We start from the raw sequence: 22,227 nt of genomic DNA on the forward strand, positions 1-22,227 counted from the left end.
AAAACTCGACCTAAACCAGAGCTTCCTGCTGCCATGGTCTGTGTGCACGACATCCACCCGCCCTCCCAAAATCCTGACAGACCTGCACACCCTCCCTGGGCACAGGCACGGCAGTAATTACTGCCACCCAATCCAATCTGCACACAGATCACTAATTAACTCAGAACACGCAAAAGGTACCCAGCCCAGAATCACAGCTGATGTCCCTGTCTGTCACCAACGCTAATCTCAGGGGCATCAGGGGACACTGGGTGCTCACCTGGACAGCTGCCCTGTGCTGCAATCTGCCCCATTGTCTCTGCACGTGTCCTGCTACTTATTTATCCCTATTACCTTCTTATTTATCCCTATTACCTCCTGGCTCTGCACAGCTCCCTGACAGGAGGGGGCTGTGGGGGTCAGGCTCTGCTCCCAGGAACAGGCATGGGACAAGAGGGAATGGCCTCAAGCTGTACCAGGTTTAGATTGGGAATACTGGATTGAACATCAGGGAAAATGTCTTCATTCAAAGGGCAGTCAGGCCCTGGAACAGGTTGCCCAGGGCAGGGATGGAGTCACCATCCCTGGGGCATTCACAAGACATGCAGATGTGGCACTTGGGGACATGGGTTAGTGCTGGGCTTGGCAGTGCTGGGGGAACAGCAGGACTCGATCTTTTTTAATTTTAATTACTCTAAAATTGTACTTAAAAGCTATGATTTAGATTATTATTATTACCAATATTACAAGCATGCCTTCAGATATGGACACTTGCACCTTTTATTAGAGTTCCTTTGGAGGAACAGGTGCATTCCTACCATCCCTGCTCCCACATCTGCACAGAGGCACTTCAGGAGACTGGACATGGCAAACCCTTTGTTCTTAGAGTCACTGACTAACCACTTCAGTCATTTTATACTGGAATCTGATGGAGAATAGAATAAACTGCTTATTTACCATACAAATTATAGTAGGACTAAAAACATTCTGATTGGCTGTGCATAGTTGAGTAGGCAGAAAACATGAGGAAAAATGCAAATCTTAAAAAAAGTGACCAACTCTGAAAGTAAATTGATTTTTCTAGTGGCTTCAAAGAGACTAAATTAAGGGAGTTTCACCAAAACAAATCATGAAGTCTATAAATATGAAAGTGAGTTTTGTCACTAGCAAACATTCGTACACCACAGACACTAACAGCACACAAGGAACAAGTGCACTCACAGTGTGCTCAAAATTCACCACTTTGATTGAACTGTCAGTCCCTCAACAGATGATAATCCATCATTCCTCAGAGACTGCAGGAATACAAGCACTTCCTTCAGCACTCATAGGAGAGGAAGATGAAAAAACAATGTAAAACAAATTAAAGACAGGCAACCCCCCCCCAAACCCAACAGAACAGTTGCTCCTTTTTGTGAATGCACTTTACACCTTCATTCCCCTGTGCTAAGCAGAGCTGGTTGGCATTTTTATACCATTTCACAGACAGGAAAGCAAAGGGCAAGTAGCATAGCCTAGGCAAAAGAAAGTTCCAGCTTTCCATTCCTCTGCTCCTATATCCATGGAAGAAACAGGCCTTTTTCATTTTCAAATTTCATGGCAAACTTTCATTATATTCCTTTGCTTTCCCAAACTGTTGTTATCCCAAAAGCTCAGCTGGGGATGTACAGAAACAAAGAAAGAAGGAAGGAAGGGGATTCCACTGAAGGCTTAAGGAAGCCTTCAGTGGAATCCCCTAATCCTCCAGCCATCCTACACAGAGCCCACAAGCTCACCCAAGTTTTTAAAGGTGAGTTGACAATCCAGTTATTCCCAACAACTACATCCAGCCTATGAAGTCCATTTCACCCTGCACCCAAGGGAAACTCAAAGCAGATGCATGGGAAATGGTGTAGAATACAAAAACCATCATGTAGTAACACTCCCTCCTACCCCAAACCAAGTACAGGGTCAACTCTTTTCTCCTCAAGAGTAACTAAAGTTGTAGGAAGTGCAATGCAGCAAGTCAGCATGGACTGACCATCACAGCTGCTGGGCTCTCCTGCCCATTTCCTGTTCCTTCCCTCTTCCACACCTTGTGAGCTCTGGAAAACCAACCTCCTTGCTGAAAGGCACGACTACACTTCCCAGAACAACACCTGATCTCATCTGGTGTTTCCCTGCACCAACATAACACAACTGGTAATGTGGTGAGGGGAAATTTAAGAAGAGGAAATAGGAAATGGTGCCAGTGCTGGAGAGAGGAAACACTGTAAGAACAGCTTTTTGACTTGGAAGCAAAACTAACCAAATAATTTCTTAAGAGCTTTATAGAAACACCTTAAAATTTTAAGCCAGTAAAGAAGACCCCCATGGAACAACTTTATGTTGCCTTAGACTTTGCAGATACCACACACATGAGGTTCCCTGCCCAAAAGCAGCACTGGAGCTCTGTGTCCTGGACACGAGGCCCTGCTGCACCAGCTCTGTGCCTTCCCTCCATTACCCCTGCTGACAAGCCAGCTCTTGTTCCTTGGTGTCCTGCCAGGACCTCTCCTGTCAAACATCCCCTGTGCCAGCACAAGTGGCAACATGAAGCTGCATGAAAATTGGTGCTGCTCTGGCTTTTGCAGGTCACTGCAACACCACACAGCACAGAGGGGGGGACATAAAACAGAAACACCAACAAGCCTCCATCTACAGAGCAGGGCCTTTAACCAGGCAAAGCTACTGGAATCACAATCACTGTATTCCAACAGTGCTAGTCCTCCCTCTTTCCCAACAGTGTGCCCACAATGAGACTGATTTCTTCCATCAACCCCATCCCAAGTTTAACAAGTGAAGGCTCATCCATTAAAGTTCACCTAACCCTCACTTCTCCCCCAAAAAACACACACTCAATTATATACAGTTAAGGTACCACAGTAAAATGGATTTTAATCAAATACATTTCCTTTTTCTTCTTGTTGCTGTTGCTTTGCCTTTTACTTACTTATCTTCTTGTCTGTCTTGCAATCAAGTCCCAGAATACAAACCAGCACCACTGAGAATCAGGGAACTAACACAAGTGGTGATTATTTTATTGTAACACCAGTTATCTAAGTGGTTTGTGGTAGAAAGAGAGAAGGTTTAGGGAACAAACAAGGGGTGCAGCTAGAGATCAAAAGAAATACTGCTCCTAAGTGGAATATTAGCATTTCCCTAAGGAAGAGATGACAAGAAGATCAGTAAAGCACATTAAGCAGAATCACTGCAGTTCACAACCGGAATACTTACAAGCTTTTTGGCTGATCTTTAGCATTTCAGAATTGAAGAAAAACCCTGACTGAATCCTTTCTCTTCTGCCTTGCCCATACCTAGTGGTGCTGTTCAGCATGATCCAAGTGATAAATTTTCCATCTGGATCCAGCCCAACTCTATGTCACCCATTAGAAGAGAAGGGTGCACAATGAAGAAAAACAACACAAAGCCATGGCAGCCTACAGAAATCAGCTCTGGCCCTGAGCACTCACTCAGAAAGTTTTTATTCATAACATACACTGTATGAAGGATGGGAGAAAGAAGCATTTAATCATTTCTGCCCCTGACCACACACCCTGAGACAGCAATGCAAAGCACACGTGTGAACTTACACAATTTCCTTTCCAACACCAAGTGCCTCCTTCCGGTTTTGCTAGGCTGTGCCTCAGTTTCTCCTGCTCACGTTTCCAGCCTCATGCCATCAGCTGCTTAGCTCTTCACATTCCATCTCAGCACTCCACCTTGCCACCTCCTTGTTCATTACATTTATGACCATTATACTACCACTCTCCATGTCATTTTTCTGGTTACTGACACCAGCTCTGGATGGTGACAACCCAAACACAACGTTCTCAGGCTCTGCCTTTACCCCAAAATGAAGAGTCAGCCAAAATGAAATACCCAAGGCCAGGCTGGATGAGGCTTGGAGCAGCCTGGTCTAGTGGAAGGTGTCCCTGCCATTCCAGGGGTTGGAATGATATAATCTTCAAGGTGCCTTCCAACCCAGGCCATGCTATGAACATCTGTGAAACCTCCTTTGCTGGGCATCATGGTGGCCAACCATTACCCTGAACTTCTTCCTAGATTTAATTTCCTTCATTTCCTTCCTTGATTTTTAATGCATGCTAAGCCCAAGGTACCTAAAGACTCCAGTCTGTATGAGGTAGGTAGGGACTGCAGAAAGGTGGTGGAAGCTGAAGCTGGGGGACAACCAAACCCCAGATGTGCAGGGGAGCCATACACCTTCTAAAGAGGGCACCCAGAAAGACATGTGCTGAACCTCATCTATACAAATTTTCCTATTTGTAAACAAATTAACACAGCCACAATATATGACTGTACTTCTGTCTTCCACGGCCAATGAGTCAGAATTGCTGTTTACAGTTATTAGCAATGCAACCCTGCATCCATCAGCACTGCCTTCGCCCTGCGGAGGAAGGGGAAGCTTCAAAAAACATCAGGAAATAGGCACGCACACCCCAGCCCCAGGACTGCACTCTGAGCATTAGTACTTGTCAAACACAGCAAGAGGAAACACTCTGTGTCATAATTCTGAACTTTAAAATAGTATTTGACAAGCAAATCTCTTATGAGAACAGAATTAAGATACTGAGGTTCAAGTTGATCAAACAATTTTGAAAAATAATCCAGATTTCACTCTGGATCAAAAAAAAAAACCCAAACAAAAACACTTCAAAAACAAGAAAAAGAACCAGTTTTTATTTTTGTGATAGTAAAGCACAGAACAAGCTCAGAGCCTTACCACAAAGACACTGTTGTGGCTGCAGAGAGCCTGGCTGGGCAACTCCCACCACAGCAGCTCCACAGCCCCGTGGGAAAAAGAGCTGTGGTCTCCCAGCTCCCATCCCTGTGCACCATTCCCTACCCCGTGCCATTTTTCTCCTATTCCACCAATATCTGGAAGCACATACATTTTCTCCTCCTTATCACAGGCTTTGAAGCTGTTTTACCAGTACATGCTTGTTCTCTTTTTCCCCCAGTATTCCCTAAAACAAAGCAGCAAACAGGAGAGAAACCAGGTGAACTGTCACAGACAGATGGACACAGTATTCCTACATTTCCAGGTAATCACAAACAACTGAAGGTCTAAGGCACTGCCCCTGAGCCCAGGGTAATTTTCATCAGTTTTCAACTTAGTCCTAGAGCACCTTGAATCCTTCCACTACTCAGCCCGGTGGCTAATGACCAGGTGGGGATGAGGAACAGGAGACTGGAGACAGCTTCCAACCCTCACCACCAACAGGCACACTCTGCCTTGAGGGCCAAAGTCACTCCCATCTTCTGCTTTCCATCGCTCCTTTGACATTTAAATCAAGGCCCAAAACCAGTCCTGCAGTCTGATGATACAGAAAAGTCCCTGCACTCCTCCAGTGCTGGGGTTCTTCTCCCTCAACACTGGTCAGCATTCCCACAGTCAGCACCACAGCTTAGCCTGTACTTGGAAAAAACCTTATGGGTATGGATCAATATGGATGGATGGATATGGATATAGCTCACAGAGTTTGGTTTCACCAGCACGGAAGCAGCAGGCTGAAACTCACATGCTACTTTCATTTTTACACCCAGTCACACTTATTTTGAATGCAATAAAACCACTTCAGCACAAAAATTCAGGCACATTCATGACATGTCGGGGGAGATGGTAGCAGGTAAGGAATGGAAAATTATAGACATGGAAAAGAAGAATGAGAAATCGAACACTTAAGAAAGCAGAGAGGTCACCAATTTACCAATTAAAAGAATCCATCAGCAAACCAGACAGTGTTATCCACCAGGTAGCAACCACGAAACAGAAATCCAGAAGTTTTCAGAGCTGCCTCCACTCTTACCTGCAGGTTTTTATTCCTGAGGATATTTAGTCACAACCAAGATCAAAAGCAGAGCTGACCCCACACACTAGGAAAGCTCAGAGATTTTGGGGGATAATTTCCTTATCCCTATGTCATGGTTAATTCACCTGGGATTTTCCCTCCCACCTCTGCCTCTGACCAGGACTGCAGCAAAACTTGCCTTCTGCTTGGCCAGAGACACCTCGGGAAGCAGCTGACACTGACTGTGACCAACAACAGCTTGCTTGTGACTTTTCAAAGCACAGGATTATGCAAAAATGCCCCAGAAAAAAAGTTGTTTCTTCTGCATTTGGCTTAGGGCATAAAACACACAGGAACATAACAATGATCCTGGTTATTTACACTCCACTAAAGAGATAAGGGCTGTGACGACAAGAGGAGCAAGTGGGTTCTTCATGTGCTTTCCCAGGACAGCAGCAGCTCTTGGGAGAGCAGGGAGGAAGGGAAGAGAGGAGGCATTGCCAGCAGGCTCCATCACAGCCAGATCATTCCTGCACCTGAAATGAAGTGGTTCATCTCAAAATCAGGTCTTTAGACTGGTGGGGGTTTGCACCTTGGGCTTTCTTTTGGCAGGCAGGAGGGAAAAGGCAGCACCAAAACAACTACCTACCTTACTCATCACAACAGGAGTTAATAAATTTGTCCTCATGCACTGAAGGCATTGTAAACCCCAGAAAAACAGGAGCCCTCAGCATGGTACACATAATGAACATCTTTAGTGGGACCTCAGGTTTAGTAACAACATTTAGGAGAATAAGAAACACCCAGCCTCATGAAGCTGCATTTAGTTGTACATTTATTTGGGGATTTTTTACAAGCATAATGGAAAATTATGCACTCGACTCTTCTCACAGTTGCCGTGGGATTCAGGGGACCTAATTTCCCTAAGACTATGAAAATCCCAGGCTTTGCCATGTAATTTTTGTTTGCCTTTACACTTCAGTGCTAGTCTCTGAGCCTTCTTTCATCCACAGCAAATGCTTGGGTGCTGCAACTGAAATAGTTTGAAAACCAGTGATTTGAGAGAAAAAGGTCTGGAGCTTCTTAGATGTCTGGGGACTGGATGATAGTCCTGTGCTGCTGCCCAACCAGTTCTGCCTACAAAGGAAAGCCAGGGTAGGGCCTGGAAGGGCTTGGACCAATTTTTCCCCAAGCAGCAACATCACTATGTGCTGATTCTGCCACATTTGCTATTGCTTCAACCTCAGCACCTTCAGAAGGCCAAAGCCCCGAGGCTTCACCCAGCCAATCCTCCCTGGCTTAGCAGAAACGCCACCCCAATCCCAAATCTGCAGAAGGACAGCACTCAGGGCAGGAACGCCATCCCAATCCCACATCTGCAGGACAGCACTCAGGGCATGAACGCCATCCCAATCCCACATCTGCAGGAGAGCACTCAGGGCAGGAACGCCATCCCAATCCCACGTCTGCAGGAGAGCACTCAGGGCAGGAACGCCATCCCAATCCCACGTCTGCAGGAGAGCACTCAGGGCAGGAACACCATCCCAATCCCACGTCTGCAGGAGAGCACTCAGGGCAGGAACGCCATCCCAATCCCACGTCTGCAGGACAGCACTCAGGGCAGGAACACCATCCCAATCCCACATCTACAGGACAGCACTCAGGGCAGGAACACCATCCCACTCCCACCTCTGCAGGACAGCACTCAGGGCCTAGCTGGCCCTGGACACGGGCAGGAAGGGCGATGGTCCCACTCCACTCCCACCCTGGCAGCGGCTGGGTGGGAAGGAGCCGGGAGGGAGCCAGGGCACAGCCCTAACTCCCAGCTAAGCTGGGCGGCTGAATCAGCGCGGGTGGACGGCGATTTACTGCTGACACAGAGCTGCCATAAATCACCACCTTTCTGGAGCAAGCAGGAAGTTGCAGGGGTGACTTAGTCATCCTCCATCCTGACGCCATTCCAGGAGCAGAGCCACATACGTCCCCCGGCTTTGGGCTGTGCCCGTGGCCCAAAAATAGCTTTTAAGCCAAATCCTGCAGTCATCGTTCAAAGCTGAAACCCTTTTATTTACACTCAGCAAGAACTCATGTATGTTTTTGACAATGCTGAGAGTAACCAGTGCTTAAATTATTTGCTTAGCAAAGGAGTCTATTTAACTACAAGTTACACCAAGTATGCAATGTTTTTTGACCCACATAGAAGCTAATAATTTGCATTTTATGGAACCACTTTGCATAGACAACCCATCTTAATGGCCAAAGCTTACTGTACAAGAATTAATAATTGAAAAGCAACTTGTCAGCACTGCTATTTGTGTTACAGGTAACTCACAAACCTCATTACACTGTAGCATTAAATTTCCAATGACCTTCTGGAAAGCTGCTCACCATGAGAGTCTTTTTTAAGGCATGATTTCTCAGAATGCCAAGCAATTGCAGACAAAGTATGTGACAGCTACCCAGAGTCTGTGGGAAAGGCCAGGCAAAACACCCTGTCAGAAATGTATCAGCCTGATCCCCCCTTGCCTGAAGAAGTGACTTTGACTTCATGAATCCCCCCTCTCTCCAGCCAGTCACTTGACCACGCTTCTCTCACAAATTTCTGCCTTAATGCCAGATTAATCCTACTTCATCCAGTCCCCAGACATCTAAGAAGCTCCAGACCTTTTTCTCTCAAATCACTGGTTTTCAAACTATTTCAGTTGCAGCACCAAGCATTTGTTGTGGATGAAAGAAGACTCAGAGACTAGCACTGAAGTGTAAAGGCAAACAAAAATTACATGGCAAAGCCTGGGATTTTCATAGTCTTAGGGAAATTAGGTCCCCTGAATCCCACGGCAACTGTGAGAAGAGTCGAGTGCATAATTTTCCATTATGCTTGTAAAAAATCCCCAAATAAATGTACAACTAAATGCAGCTTCACGAGGCTGAGCGTTTCTTATTCTCCTAAATGTTGTTACTAAGCCTGAGGTCCCTTATCCCACGTTTTAAGGTCTGATTTTTCAGAAAACAGCACAGAATGGCAGTTAGAGGAGAACCCAGCTCGGAGCCCTGTTGTTGGGGAAGAGCAGCAGAGCAGCCCCACATTTGGAGCTGTCCCGCTGACAGAGCCTCTCTGCGCTGGCATCACAGCCACTCCTCGCTGTGACGTCTTTGCTCAGGGCTGTGCCCTACACAATCTGCTCCAGAACATGCTCACTGACTCTTGCCATCCCTAAAGCTCCTCTGGCATGTTTCTGTGGACTGAAGCAGAAGATTTGGGGCAGCCAGGGGCTGATTTATCTCTGTGTGAATGCCTGCGGGTGTAGCTTGTGCAGCTCTCCCAAACAAAACGTTTTCACTGCCATAGCAAAGGCAAACTTGCCCAAATCCAATTTGTTTGGTACTTAATTAGCATCTCTGCTGCAATGCTGGAGACAAAAGAAAGAAGCACTCCCCTCCTCCCATGAGCATCGGGACTTTTTAATCTCAAAGATACACCTTATCCAACAACCAGAGCAGAAAGAATACAGCTCCCTCTTACTATTAAACAGAGATCATCTCAGGAGCTTGTTCATCACGAGGTTTGGATTTTAATTTCAGCAGCCTTGGCTGATAGACTCCCACACCTGAAAACTAGGGAGTAATTTAAAAATATAAATCATAAGAAAAAACAATTATATCCATTAGGCCTTCGAGTGGTAAAAAGAATAGAGATGGGATTAGAAAACCCCGTCTGGCTTTCCTTTCACCCACTAATCAAACAATTCCCTAAAGTACTCACAGGAGTTTCCACATTTCTGTGGCAGATGAAGGGGAGAGCCAGATCTGCTCCCCTGGATTCAGTCTGGTTTATTCAGCAGCTTCAGATTCCTGCAAAAAGAAAGGCTCAGAAGGGAAAGCTGAGCCCCTGGGCATCCACCAGACCACAACTCCTGCACGCACACAGGAGGCACGGCTGCACTGGGAGCAGAGGAGCAGCAGCCTGTCCTTCAGCATCACATGGCTGGCCATGCTCAGCAGCCCAAATCACAGGCTGAAACAGCCCAGCCCAGGCCCTGGAGCCAGGCACAGCCATCGCTAACAAAAGAGCAGCTCCTGCACGCTCTGTCAGTGCATTTACTGCAGTCAGCCTGCCAGTGCATTACTGCACGTCAGCTGTGCTCCCTTCAGGATGCAGCTGGGGAGAGCAGGCCTGTGGATGGAATGAAGCAGCAGGATCCAAAGTGGATATTGCCAGAACAGAGAAACATCTTAGTCATCCCTCAAAGTTGAAGCAGAATGGGCTTACAGCCCATTACCAGCCCTCAGAAAGACAGCATTTGTTTTGGTTTACCAGCCGATTCTTCCCTCAGACTGTTTTCCACTGGAGAAGTGCAAGTGTCTGCTACTCAGAGCTTTCCTGAATAGCAATTTTAAAGGAATTCTCCAAACGCAAAGGTGAACTTCAGCAAGCCTGCTTCCCCAGGAACAGCACACCAACATCATGAACGTGCACGGGGCATGGAAAATGCTGCTGCCACTGCAAGAAAGGGAACACGAGCAACGTGTTCCTTCCTCCGTGTCTTCCTGCAAAAACAACCTCCCTGCCCAATATCCAAAATTGCACAGGCTCCGCAAATCTAATTAGCCATGACTCCAAAACGCAGAGCTCTGTCTGTCTAAATGCACAAACATTAAAGTTGTTTTGCTTTTATTAATAAAATCTTGGGACAGGATGAGATAAAAATCCTAAGGAGGAAAGTCTAAGAGGCAAGTACCTCCCCCTCCCCGAGTAAAGAGCTGTCTTTGTGTGAATAAACTGGGCAACCTAGATAAACTTTTCCTTGTTTATTATAAAAGCACAAGTTCACCAAGGTCCTTTTATGTCCTGATGTATGAAATTATTCCAGCTACATATAATTTCACAGAGCCAAAGGGGTGAGGCTATGGTATTTATAGATACATTCAGGGCTAGAATTTTGGTTAGCAGCAACATTTTTATGGCCACAACACCTAACATACTTTTGGGAAAATGCCCACCGGTATATATAGATCCTGGGAATTCTTCCCTATTAAATACATACTTCAAGTGAACTTGCTCTTTTTCTTTTCCCAAACTTGACAGATAAAGCCTGTGCTTTTCTCTTAGAGATAGAGATACAGAAGGAGAAGAAACGGAGGACACTTTCCACAGCAAGAGGAAGGCCTCTAAGCCCATCCTGATGCTTCCAGACATGTTCACTAGTTTGTTTTTCTATTCTCCAAAATGGGGCCTCAGATTTCCTAAGCACATACCACGCATTAAGACATGAATCTCTGTGAACAACTCAAAACACAGACAGACAGGGCTCTACCAAAAAAAGAGGAAGAATTGTTTTCTCTCACTCAGGTAACAAATTAGGAGCTCACAATGGTTTAAAAACCTGTTTCTCCAAACTTCTAATCCAGAGCCCTGCCTAAAGCCTGCTCAGGACTGGATCAATACTGCAGGTAAACCACTTGGCACTGGCATCTCTTCACTCCAGAATTACCTTCCTTTGAAGCAAGCAACAGCAGACATGCAGGCAAGGGATGCTATTGGATTAACACTGCTCCAGAGATGTTATCCATATCCATATCCTGTTGTTGTGTATAGCATTATTATATAAGCCTCTCTATTTTTGAAACAAAATGTTTGCCTGGTCAGTCTCTACTATTATCCCACCCGTAAACCATCAGGCTGAAATTCCACCCACTTTAATCATAAGTTTACAGGCTTAAGGGTGGAAAAGTAGTAAAAATTACAAGATCAAGAACCTCTATTTGCTTTAGAAACATGAAAATTCTACCCATTTTTATCAACAGGATTTCAGAAGCCACCACAATAAGGGCACTGCCCAGGCTTCCCAAGGAATGGGCACAGCCCCAACAAGGCTGCCAGAGCTCCAGGAGAGTTTGAATAATGCTCCCAGGGATGCACAGGGTGGGACTAGTGGGGTGTCTGGGCAGGGACACGGTTGGACTCCTTGATCTTGATGGGTCCCTTCCAGCTCAGGATACCCTTTGTATGATTCTGATAATAAATTACCAACCTTTGGAAAGCTTCTTTTAATAAGGCAAACACAACTTTACCACCAGCATCCAGAAGTCTGTGACCAAGAGGGCTCCTGGAACCCAGACAGACTGCTGAACCACCAGCACAAAAATAAATACCCTAGGTCAATTCACAGCCAAAGGATCCTGCTTCCCTGCCACATAAAGGAAAAGTGGAATTTCAACCACAACTTTGTTACCACCCATCTATTCTTGAAATGGTCGAGGATGATGGTGGAAGCCAGCCTATAGAACAGTTCAGGGACTGAGTTACTGCTTTTTCTGCCTCATGCAGCAATTACTGGAATCTGTATTACTTAACTCCAAGTTCTTAAATACAACTTTTAAATTCTGTTCTCTTCATTTCTTATGCATGCTCTAAAATGTTGCACCAGATCCCTTGCTAAGATTTACTTTAGTAAATCTTCCAACACTGTTGCTGAAGTTGTTCCTTGGCTTGCAGCAACTCTTTTGTCATCTGAGCAGTTCTGAGTCAAGACTCACCCCAATCTATGTCAAGGATACACAGCTGCAGAAAACACTTCTTGCACTTGAACATTTTTTTGCATGCAGTCACCTAAATATGACAGCCATAATGGTACCTATGCATGAAATGTGACTGCAAACAGGGCTAGGATTATACCTCACTGCAAATATAAAGCAGTTACCTTCACCCACCTTCTAAGATCACTTAGCATCCCCCCATACAGTTAATTTCTGTGTGAAAATCTAAAAAGAAATATATTCTTCTAGAATCCAGATAAAATCACAAGGACTTCAAATGGAAAATTGTAAAATCAAAATATAAAATCCTTTTCAAATCGGACAATTATACCAGAAGTTCACCAACACAGGAGGTTGTGAACACTACTGCCATGAAGTTTCTCAAAACTAATTAAGACATTTTTGTAGGGAAGACAATCCATCAGCAGCTATTAAACACAGTTTAATTCCTCCCTGGAGCTGCCAGCCCAAAGGTCTACTAGAGTGGTGACTGCTACAAGGGTTTAGCAGGAGGAGAACTTCACTGTTCCAGTTCTTCTGTGCACCTGGGAGTGGTCCCATCAGAAAAGCTACAGAGCCAGACAGACCTCTAGTCTGACACAGAATAACTGCTCTTACTTCATTCACAAGATTGAAGATGACAAGAGAGCAACCTGTTAATAAATCAGAGCTGAAGTAAACTCGTACCAGTAAAAGAAATAGTCTTAACATGACTGACTGCATATCACATTCAACGCTGCCTGCTCTGAACATCCTACAACACAGCCTTAGTAATATTACCTATTCCAGCCTTAATAATATCACCTATTCCCTGAAGTACCTCTTTAGATTCCAGTGTACCCAAAATGCGTTTGTGTACATTTATTGCAAATGTTATACAGCACACAGAGCACAGTGATAGACATTTGCAAGTGTCTGTGAAATCCCTTTGCAATTACATACCTGCTTAGATAGAATTAAACACAGACAGCAAGGAAATAAATAACAACAATAATAAAAAACTCTTTCCAGAGTATTTTTGAGCATGTATTCAAAATGTAGCCCTGTTCCATCCCCTGCTAGAGGAAGGAAAAGCAGCACCCTCAAAGGTCCCTTACCTTTCCCTGAATGAGGGAAAGGTTGAAAGGCTCAAGCACCACACCAACACAACGACTCTGAAAAACTGACTGCAGGAGTTGCTTACTCCTCCTTTCCCCCAAACACTGACACCATCACATCCTGTATTTTCAGAACCAGTTGCCCTCCTGGAGCAGCAGGGCCCAGGGAGCCCATGGCAGTGCAGCTGCAGACGGGGGTCCCAGCGAGGCCTGCACACGCCTGTGGAGACATCCACGCTGACCAACACCTCCGTCTCCTCCCCACATCCCAGCCTGCCCCTTCCCCTCTCGGCTCCTGTCACCTCCAGCACGGTGGTGATGCCTGTGCCAGTGTCTGCCCGTGTGCCATTTCACTGAGCAGATTCAGGGAGACAAGCCCTGAGAACCTCTCCTGCAGCAACGCCACCTCCACAACAGCGACAAGAAACGGCCAGCTAATAATGGACCGCTTGAGGGGCTGCCAGCCTCAGCAAACGTGGCTGGAATTGCAGTTTTTGTTTAATTCAGGAAGGTTCCAGTTGAGCATCGGTCATCTTGCTTTAACCAGCCCCTGGACTGCAGCCGCCCAGAGCCCGCACAGCACCCCAGGCACCAGTGCTGTGCACAAAGACTTTCCACGAGGCCTTGGCTTGTCAACTAAATGAAGCCCAAAGTAAGTTTGCCCATGTGTGCAGGAAGCACCTAAGGCACTGCAGCAGCTCCTGGAGCACAAGGCAATAGAAAGTACATCATAATCCCAAAGAGATTGCTAAAAACTTGTTTAGTACATTACTGTGTCCACTCATTGTGTTTCCATCCAGTATTTGCAACACGCCAAGTGCAGCAGGTCTGCCCGATGTAAACAGCTGCCCTAATCCACGCTGTTCTATAGATCGTGTTTACCCAAAGCTGAATGATCATTTCAACCTTTGTTAATCTGATTGCATAACAAACCACAGCAGCCTGAAATAACCAAGCTGCTCTCTCCGGCACACGAGTTGAAATCAGTCATTTCAGCACCCCGCTTCTTCTAAAGCACGAAACAGACCAGCTCAGGGAGAAAGAAGAAAACAAATCAAGTACTTGGCCACTGCTTTCACAGCCACTCACCACACACAGATACCACGGGGTACATTTCCACCTGGAGCAGGCTGTGAGCACAAGGCAAAAAAGCAAAATGTTCTTGAGCCCTGAGCTCCACTGCGCAACTGAAGCTCAGCCACAGCTCGGGCGCAGGCTCGCGAGCAAACGATACAGCGTGGATTTCCAAAACATGAAATTGCACATATATAAACAAAGGCTGTAATTTACATGGCAGATCCTATGAAAGCTTATCTAGCACATGACATCACACCCATAAATTACAACTTAAAGCACCTGTGCCAAACTGCTCCCACCCCAAAATGAACGTGATTAATATCATCTGCTCACCCATGCCTATGCCTCTTGGGAATAAACACACATGAAGTACCTCCCAAGACAGAATAGTATTTAAAGATTCTTCAGACAATGAGAAGATTTATAATTATTATCGCATTGCATCATCACAAAGCCTTAAACAAATCAAGCTGCCTCATCATATGACACCTAAGATAATACAAGGTTAAACAGCATCAAGCAGTATCGGTTAACTTCACTTGTATGGAAGGGCAAATATCCCCCAGCCCCTGGGCACAGGGATCTTCAGCCTCACAGCTATTATTAAACAGCAAGTTAGACAAGCAAAAGCAAAACACACGGATTTCTTTGAACAGGCCCAGAACCAGAATTTTTCCATTGAAATCCAACCAGCCAGGGCGCAGGGAAAGTGAAGGGCAGGCGAATGGGGAACTGAATAAGGTGAGGGACGTGTTTCAGCATCTCTCAGCTTTAGTTCACTGGTCCATGATCAGCTTGGGAGAAATCAGAGGCGGTATCAGGAGCTAACATTACACTGCCTATCGATCACAGCCAGCTTTCCACAGCACACAACAGAATTCCTCCTCTGGACCGATGCTAGCCGAGGAGGCTGCCTTATGGCACAATTGGCAGACAAGGCAGGCATCAGCCGACTCTAACCAAAACACGCCTGAATACCTTCGTAAGGCAAAACCAGCCAAGTATCTCTGCTCCAGGCATAAATATCCGCTCCTCCGAGGCGGCAGCTACCCAAACAATCGCTGGTTACCGCGGTGCCCCTCGCTCCGCCCGCCCGGGGCACTGCCCCCGCGGCAGGCCCTGCGCCGGAGCGGGGCTCTGCCCGCGCCAGCCGGGATTGTGCCGTCCCCATCACGCTCTGCCCGCACCGGATTCCCATTTCTGCGCGTTATTACCAATGTGACATCACCCCAGAGCAAGCCCAGCCTGACATCTACAGTTAACTCGGCGATGGTGTAAGTGCCGCCCGGCGCACGAGCGGCCGGGGTTGCAATCCGCCGAACGAACACCGAAACAGAACGTAAATAGACACGGACACCGACACTCAGCCGCACGCACAGAGCCCGCCGGAGAGCGGCTCGCAGGGCTGGCTGCCGCCCCGGCCGTGCAGCCGCAGCCGAGCCCCCGGCCCGGGGGGCTCCGAGCCGCCCACCCGCAGCCATTTCCCCGCCGGGCCGCGGGTCCGAGCCCGCTCCGCACAAAGCCCGCCGGGCCATGAATAAAACATCGCCCGGAGGCGGCGGCGAGGGGGGTCGGGATGCGAGAAATAAGGCAATGGAAAGAGGAGCGGGGGAGCGGCCCCGCGGAGGATGGAGGGGCTCCCCCCAGCCCGCGCTGTCCCGGCCCCGGGCGCTCACCTCGGCAGCCGCGCTCCGAGCGGCTCCCCCGGGCCGGAGCGGGCGGCGGGCGGCTGCGGCTCCCGGGCGGTGTGCGGCGGCGGCGGGGAGCGGAGCCGAGCCGAGCCGAGCGGCCTCTCGGGCAGCGGGCGGGGCGGAGCGGGCGGGGCGGGGCGGGCGCGGGGCCGTCACCGCGGGGAGGAGCCGCCGGTTCCCCGCGGGTGCGGGGTACCGGGAGTGTTCATCCCGCCCTCGGACCCCGGGTACCGGGAGTGCTCATCCCGCACACGAACCCCGGGGTACCTGCCCCGCTCATCCCGCACTCTGATCCCGGGTACCGGCACCGCTCATCCCGCACTCTGATCCCGGGTACCGGCCCCGCTTATCCCGCACTCTGATCCCGGGTACCGGCACCGCTCATCCCGCACTCTGATCCCGGGTACCGGCCCCGCTTATCCCGCACTCTGATCCCGGGTACCGGCACCGCTCATCCCGCACTCTGATCCCGGGTACCGGCCCCGGTCATCCTGCACTCTGATCCCGGGTACCGGCACTGCTCATCCCGCACTCTGATCCCGGGTACCGCACCGCTCACCCCGCACTCAGATCCGCGGTGTCGCAGGGCAGGGGCTCTGAGCGGGGAGGCACCCGGTGCCCGCTGAGGTCACGATGCACAAGTACAGAATAATGTATTTGAATAAATCGGTGGGGGTAGGAGGGACCTCTGGAGATGGTGCAGTCCAACCCCTCACCAAGGCAGGGTCACCCGGAGCAGGTGACACGGGTGGGTTTGGGATATTTCAGAATTGGATGCTCCACAGCTTCCCTAGACAGCTGTTCCAGGGCTCTGTCACCCTCAATGGAAAGTTCTTCCCCATGGAAGTGGAAGGACAGTTCCAATCTCTGCTCCCTGTGCCCAGGAACAGGACCCAGGGAACGTCTGGAGCTCAGGGAAAGGTTCTTCCCCAGAGGGTGCTGGCACTCCCCAGGCTCCGCAGGGAATGGGCACAGCCCCAAGGCTGCCAGAGCTCCAGGAGAGTTTGGACAACGCTGCCAGGGATGCACAGGGTGGGATTGTTGGGGTGTCTGGGCAGGGACAGGGGCTGCACTGGATGACCATGTGGGTCCTTCCAACTCTGGATATTCCATGGTTCCATGTTGTTAAACTTCCTGTATTTTACTTTTTGTCCATTGCTCCTCATCCTGTCACTGCCTCATCCTCACACCACCAAAAGGAGTCTGGCACCACCCTCTTGGCACCTGCCTCTGGGATATTCCTGTGGATCTCAAACACAGCCCCCTGTGCCTTTGGTGTCCATGCCCCACTCAGATGGGGACAGAGAGTGATTCTCTTCCTCAGCATGGAAGTTGTTTTCCCAGGAATGCAATGCCTATCAGCTCTATGGCACCATGCACCCAAACTTTCACTGGAAACCTGTGTTTTTCTGCTCACAGAGGCAGAGTTTTTTATGAAAACAACTGAAAAACTGGAGATGGAGGTGAGGCCTCTTTGAAGATTGGGTTATAAAAGCTGTCTCAGACTGTTCCTGCCAGGAAGTGCTGCCATGTGAACTAGAGAGACTCCAGCAAGCCTACATCCTTTTCATACTTACAGTTTTACTGTCATCCAATAAACCAGGCAGGTAAGTTTTCATCTAAGGACATTTTTCCTTCACCACGATGAAAATGTTGAAATAAATAACAGTTTGTTTGCCAAACCCTTGGCAAGATCCCACTTGAAGTAATTTCTACCTTCAACTTTCTAGAAATTAATTACTTTTTGCTGCACTGGAAATCACTACCAGAAAGGTGCATGTAAACAACATCAAGACATTCCAGAAGATGGAATATTTTCAACTCTAGGTTGATAACTGTGAAGTTTGGCCAACTTTGTTTTTCTCCAGAGAGCCTGATACTGTTTCCAAAGAAACATGGTGCTTTTACAGTGAAATATATATGATTGCTATGCCTCTGTAAACTGTGCTTCCAATAAAAATGCCCATAAAAGAACAGCAGGAAGCAAACATATTTTGTTTAGCCTCCACAAACAAACCTCTCTGATGTTTTCCTGATGATGTGTGCAGCTAGTTAACATTCATAATAATTACTTACATGAAAATCCATTTCCTTATGCACAAATTTGTCAATGGAGTCTTTGCCTGCCACTCTCATGTCATCACCTATATGTTTAAAAGCAGAAAATAGTTATTTCCCTGATTTCTGGTGTTTGTTTTACTCATTTCTGAGATGAGACAGTGCATACCGGAGAGCTATTTTTAGAAGCTGTAAAATTATAAACAATGTAAAAAATTTCTGATATCTAAGACAATTTTAGTACTAAGAGTACCATCAGCTGGGCCTTGTGCTCTGTCCCTGCCTAGTGATGCTCAAACCAGGTATTAGTTTATTAATACCTCACAAATAAATTACAGGTTTAATATCAAAACCAAGTGCTGGGGGTTGTTCCTGCAAGAGGACAAATTTCATCCTGACTGTTTTGTACATGAGAACAGAAATTGGCTTTCCTTCTTCAGTTCTCCTGCTGCTGTGGGAATGAATTGACTTGGATCTGGGAGAATCATGGACTAAAAGTAACCAGAGACAAATATTTGCAAAGATGAAATTATCATTATTTTTATAATAATAAGCCCCTCAAAACTCTTGGAAATATGAAAGATCAGGATGTATTTGAGTATGGAAATTGTACCTGGTTGTCTTCTTTTGAAAGCAGCTCCACCTCTGTGCCAAAAGAAAAGAACAAGCCTCATAAGATAGCAGGTAAAATATTGGTGTAGAAGCACCAGTTTGGCCTATTTATGAGGGGAAAAAAAGAATTGGCTTTCATCACAGTACTGCAGTGCAATCAGTGTGTGCATGCCTCGCATGTTGCCTCAGTTCTATCAATACAGCAATGCTAATGAGACTCTGTCTGTCTTCCCCTAAAATTGGGAATGCAGTTCACTTGTCTGTGCCAAAAGTATATGTGCTGTACCTGTGTCCTACTTGTTATGGGTGAAAAATAGACCATTGCTTGGATCAGGTAGCTGCTATCAGCACAACTGTCTATGTTTCAAGCTGAAAACTGTTTCAAGTGCCTAAGTTACCCTGGTTTATCTTCTGAAAGGCACTGATGATTTCCTGATACTTCAGTGAAGCTCTTCACTTCAGAAATGGGAGAAATGAGAGCAGTCATGGCTCACCTTATAGAAGAATAAGTGAAATTGCTGCACATTTTTCCCAATTAACAGGAGTTCAGAAGAAAAACTGAAACTGCACAAGCTGCTGCCAGAAACAGTTTCAGGATTTTTATTAATTGTTACCACCTCGACCCTGGCTATAGTCAACCTCACAATGACAAATTCATTTTCCCTTCAAGTGTTGTAGTCCCAAAACATTGAACTATTTCCTGACTGTGCTGATATTCAAGGATGTTTGTAAACATAATCCCTGGGGTTGGAAAGTAGGGTCACTGTGAACTCTGACTGCCAGGGTGATGTGGCTCTTCCTCCATCCCCCAGGACTGCGGGAGAAGCCGAGTCAGGCTCACGTGCACCACATTGCTGCTGCTGCTGCTGGAGAAGGAATAAAGGGCACAGAAAGGCATGAGCCCTGCAGATGCAGCTCCCTCCCATGCATTTTGCATGTTCTATAAAATTTTAAGATGTCAAGTACCAAAATTTTTTTGCAGGATGCCAAAGTTGTTGAGGTGAGTTTGATGCTGCAAACCAGCAAGCTGCTCTTTGAGCTGTTCTGCTGCTTGACAAGCGACATAGGAACAGACATGTGAACTCCCAGCTCCTTTTTAATGGTGTATTAACATCAAAGACTAGCTTTACATATTTAAAAGACTACAAATTAGCAGACATTTGTTTTGCACAGTCTGGCCTTGCTTGTTGCACTCACTGTAGTTATTAAAATGGAAATGGATGTTAATCTGCAATACAGGAAAACATGGATTGCTAATTCTGGGCCTATTAGAGAATGCATTTTAACCAATAAATAATTATCTCTGAATAAATAATGCCCTTGGAAGTAGGAACTGCTCTCATTCACCTCGCCCAGCACTACACCTGTTCAGAGGGCAAAAAGGAGAATGAAATATTTTTAAAGGGTCAAAGATTATTCTGCGTCACTTAACACTGCATAATTCTCCAGAGTTTTCTATTTCACAACTTCATCATCACAGAGCAGGGCCTACATCAAAACCCTGGGACACAAAGCAAGCCCAGCTGTAGGAGAAACCTACAGACACACCTGGGAATGTTCAGGCAATCTTTACTGATCCCAGTTCTATGTGCAGTGCTTGTTTATTTACTCTGCAGATTCAATTATTCTGTTTATACCTAAGCTTGCAATTAGGAAAGATAAGAGAAAATAGGTAGATAAACCCTCCAATAAACCACCCACATTTTGGAAGCTGTATAAACAAGAAGAAAAGGTCTGTGGTGGAGTATTCAATCCTGAGGTCCTAATTCCAGATTAACAGTTTTATCAAAACTGTCTTGTTTTTTCAGGCAAGGGCTGAGAGAGGAAAGACTAAACAGGAACTTGAATTGTCAACTGTTCAACATTTGGATGCAGCACAGATACTGCCAAAGTCAGTACCCTGGGGTTTGAGCCTGAAGAATGCTTCGTGCTGGGAATGGAATCATAGGCCATGTGCCTGTGCTAGAGTAAGATAAATCAGTGAAAATCACAGAATCATGCAACACCCTGAGTTGGAAGGGGCCCACAGGGATCACCAAATCCACTCCCAAGATCGACTTTTATTTGTGTGCCTGAAGGTCCAGTTCACCAGCACCACTCCCCCTTTTATTATGGCACTTCTCTAAACAAGCAATATATGGTCTGAAAACCCAGGGAAGGAGTGGCAAGTGAGGATTGGGTGCTGTGGTCCTGTTCAGGTCACCAGCAGGCTTTCAGGTCCCTCTGGTTTTCGAGGTGCAGAACTGGATGCAAAGCACAGGCTGAGTTCTGCTCGTTACTGGGTTAGCACCAAAAAAGCCAAGAACATTTTCTTCTAGGCTGCACATTTGTTTCTCAGTACAAGTTAGGCTTGCATGACTTTCTCTTTAAGCCTCTTATGCTTTAACACAGCTCATTCTGACACTAAATTATGCAGAGAACACTTGTGTGAGCTGTTCTACCTCATCCTGGGGAGAGGTGCAGCTCTCCTTTTGGGAGGGACACTGCTCGCTGGTGATTTCTTCTCTGGCACAGCTGTTTGCAAAGCACAGAACCACTCCCACTCCTCAGGAATATACCCAGTTTTAAGTTAAAGCCTAGTTTTAAGTTACAGTTTTAAGTGACAAAAAGAGAACCTGTCCCAATAACAGTAACAGCAGTTTACTTGTTGTGATAAGATCTCAACTGTATCTCCTACATTAGGAAATAAACACTGTTAAATTTTATGTAAATCAGTCTTTCAGGGGCCCATAAAAGCACTGCTTGCAAGAAAATAAAGCAAAACCAGATGACTATAACAATAATGAACAATTTGGGATTTTTTCATGTATTTTATACACAAAAAAAACCCCAAACAAATAGCGTTCTAAGTTCATCACTAGTTGAAGGATGGCTTCGAGCAGTAGAACTGACATGGGTGAAGTCATCATTTGTGCTCTACCCAGGGCATTTATCAGCATCACAGCAAGGGACTGTGTGCCATGGGCAAACTTAAACCTGTACACAGCTTTTATCAGATCAAGTCTCAGGTCTCAACATCTCAGGCTGGCAAACAAGGATTCAGTAAGTAGCCTAAAGCCCAGAGTGGGCTGAGAAGAAAAGCTACAAACCATGGCTGAGTCCATGTTCTAACTGCTGGCACAACTTCCCCCTTTTCATGCACAGGAAGTGGGCATTAAAAAGAAATATATAATTGGGTTTTCCTGCATCCCTTTCCCTACCAGAAAGGGGAACACACTGACTTGAGAATACTGCTGTCTGTATGGAATTGAAGGTCCATTTCCTTGTGCACCAATGTGTGTTATTCCCTTTTAATTTCCAAGCTGAGGAAATAAAGAAAAAATATTCTTGTCATTATGCTGCTAT

At 46.6% G+C, this 22,227-nt stretch overlaps 1 protein-coding gene and 1 long non-coding RNA gene across 2 annotated transcripts in view; one reads left to right on the top strand and one right to left on the bottom strand.

Moving 5' to 3' along the window:
- C7H1orf21 (chromosome 7 C1orf21 homolog) overlaps positions 1-16,346 on the bottom strand; it is a 106,996-nt gene extending 90,650 nt beyond the window's left edge. Inside the window, exon 1 of the mRNA XM_064427813.1 lies at positions 16,198-16,346. The gene's annotated coding sequence lies outside the window, so the exon portion shown is untranslated. The remainder of the gene's footprint in view (positions 1-16,197) is intronic.
- LOC135304911 (uncharacterized) lies at positions 14,702-18,079 on the top strand. Its single transcript, XR_010366158.1, has 3 exons — positions 14,702-15,795; positions 17,632-17,819; positions 17,943-18,079. It is a non-coding gene; the product is annotated as an uncharacterized LOC135304911 (long non-coding RNA).
- The last annotated feature ends 4,148 nt before the right edge of the window (positions 18,080-22,227 follow it).

Source organism: Passer domesticus, chromosome 7 (assembly GCF_036417665.1).
Source record: "Passer domesticus isolate bPasDom1 chromosome 7, bPasDom1.hap1, whole genome shotgun sequence".
In the NCBI taxonomy this organism is placed as follows: Eukaryota; Metazoa; Chordata; class Aves; order Passeriformes; family Passeridae; genus Passer; species Passer domesticus.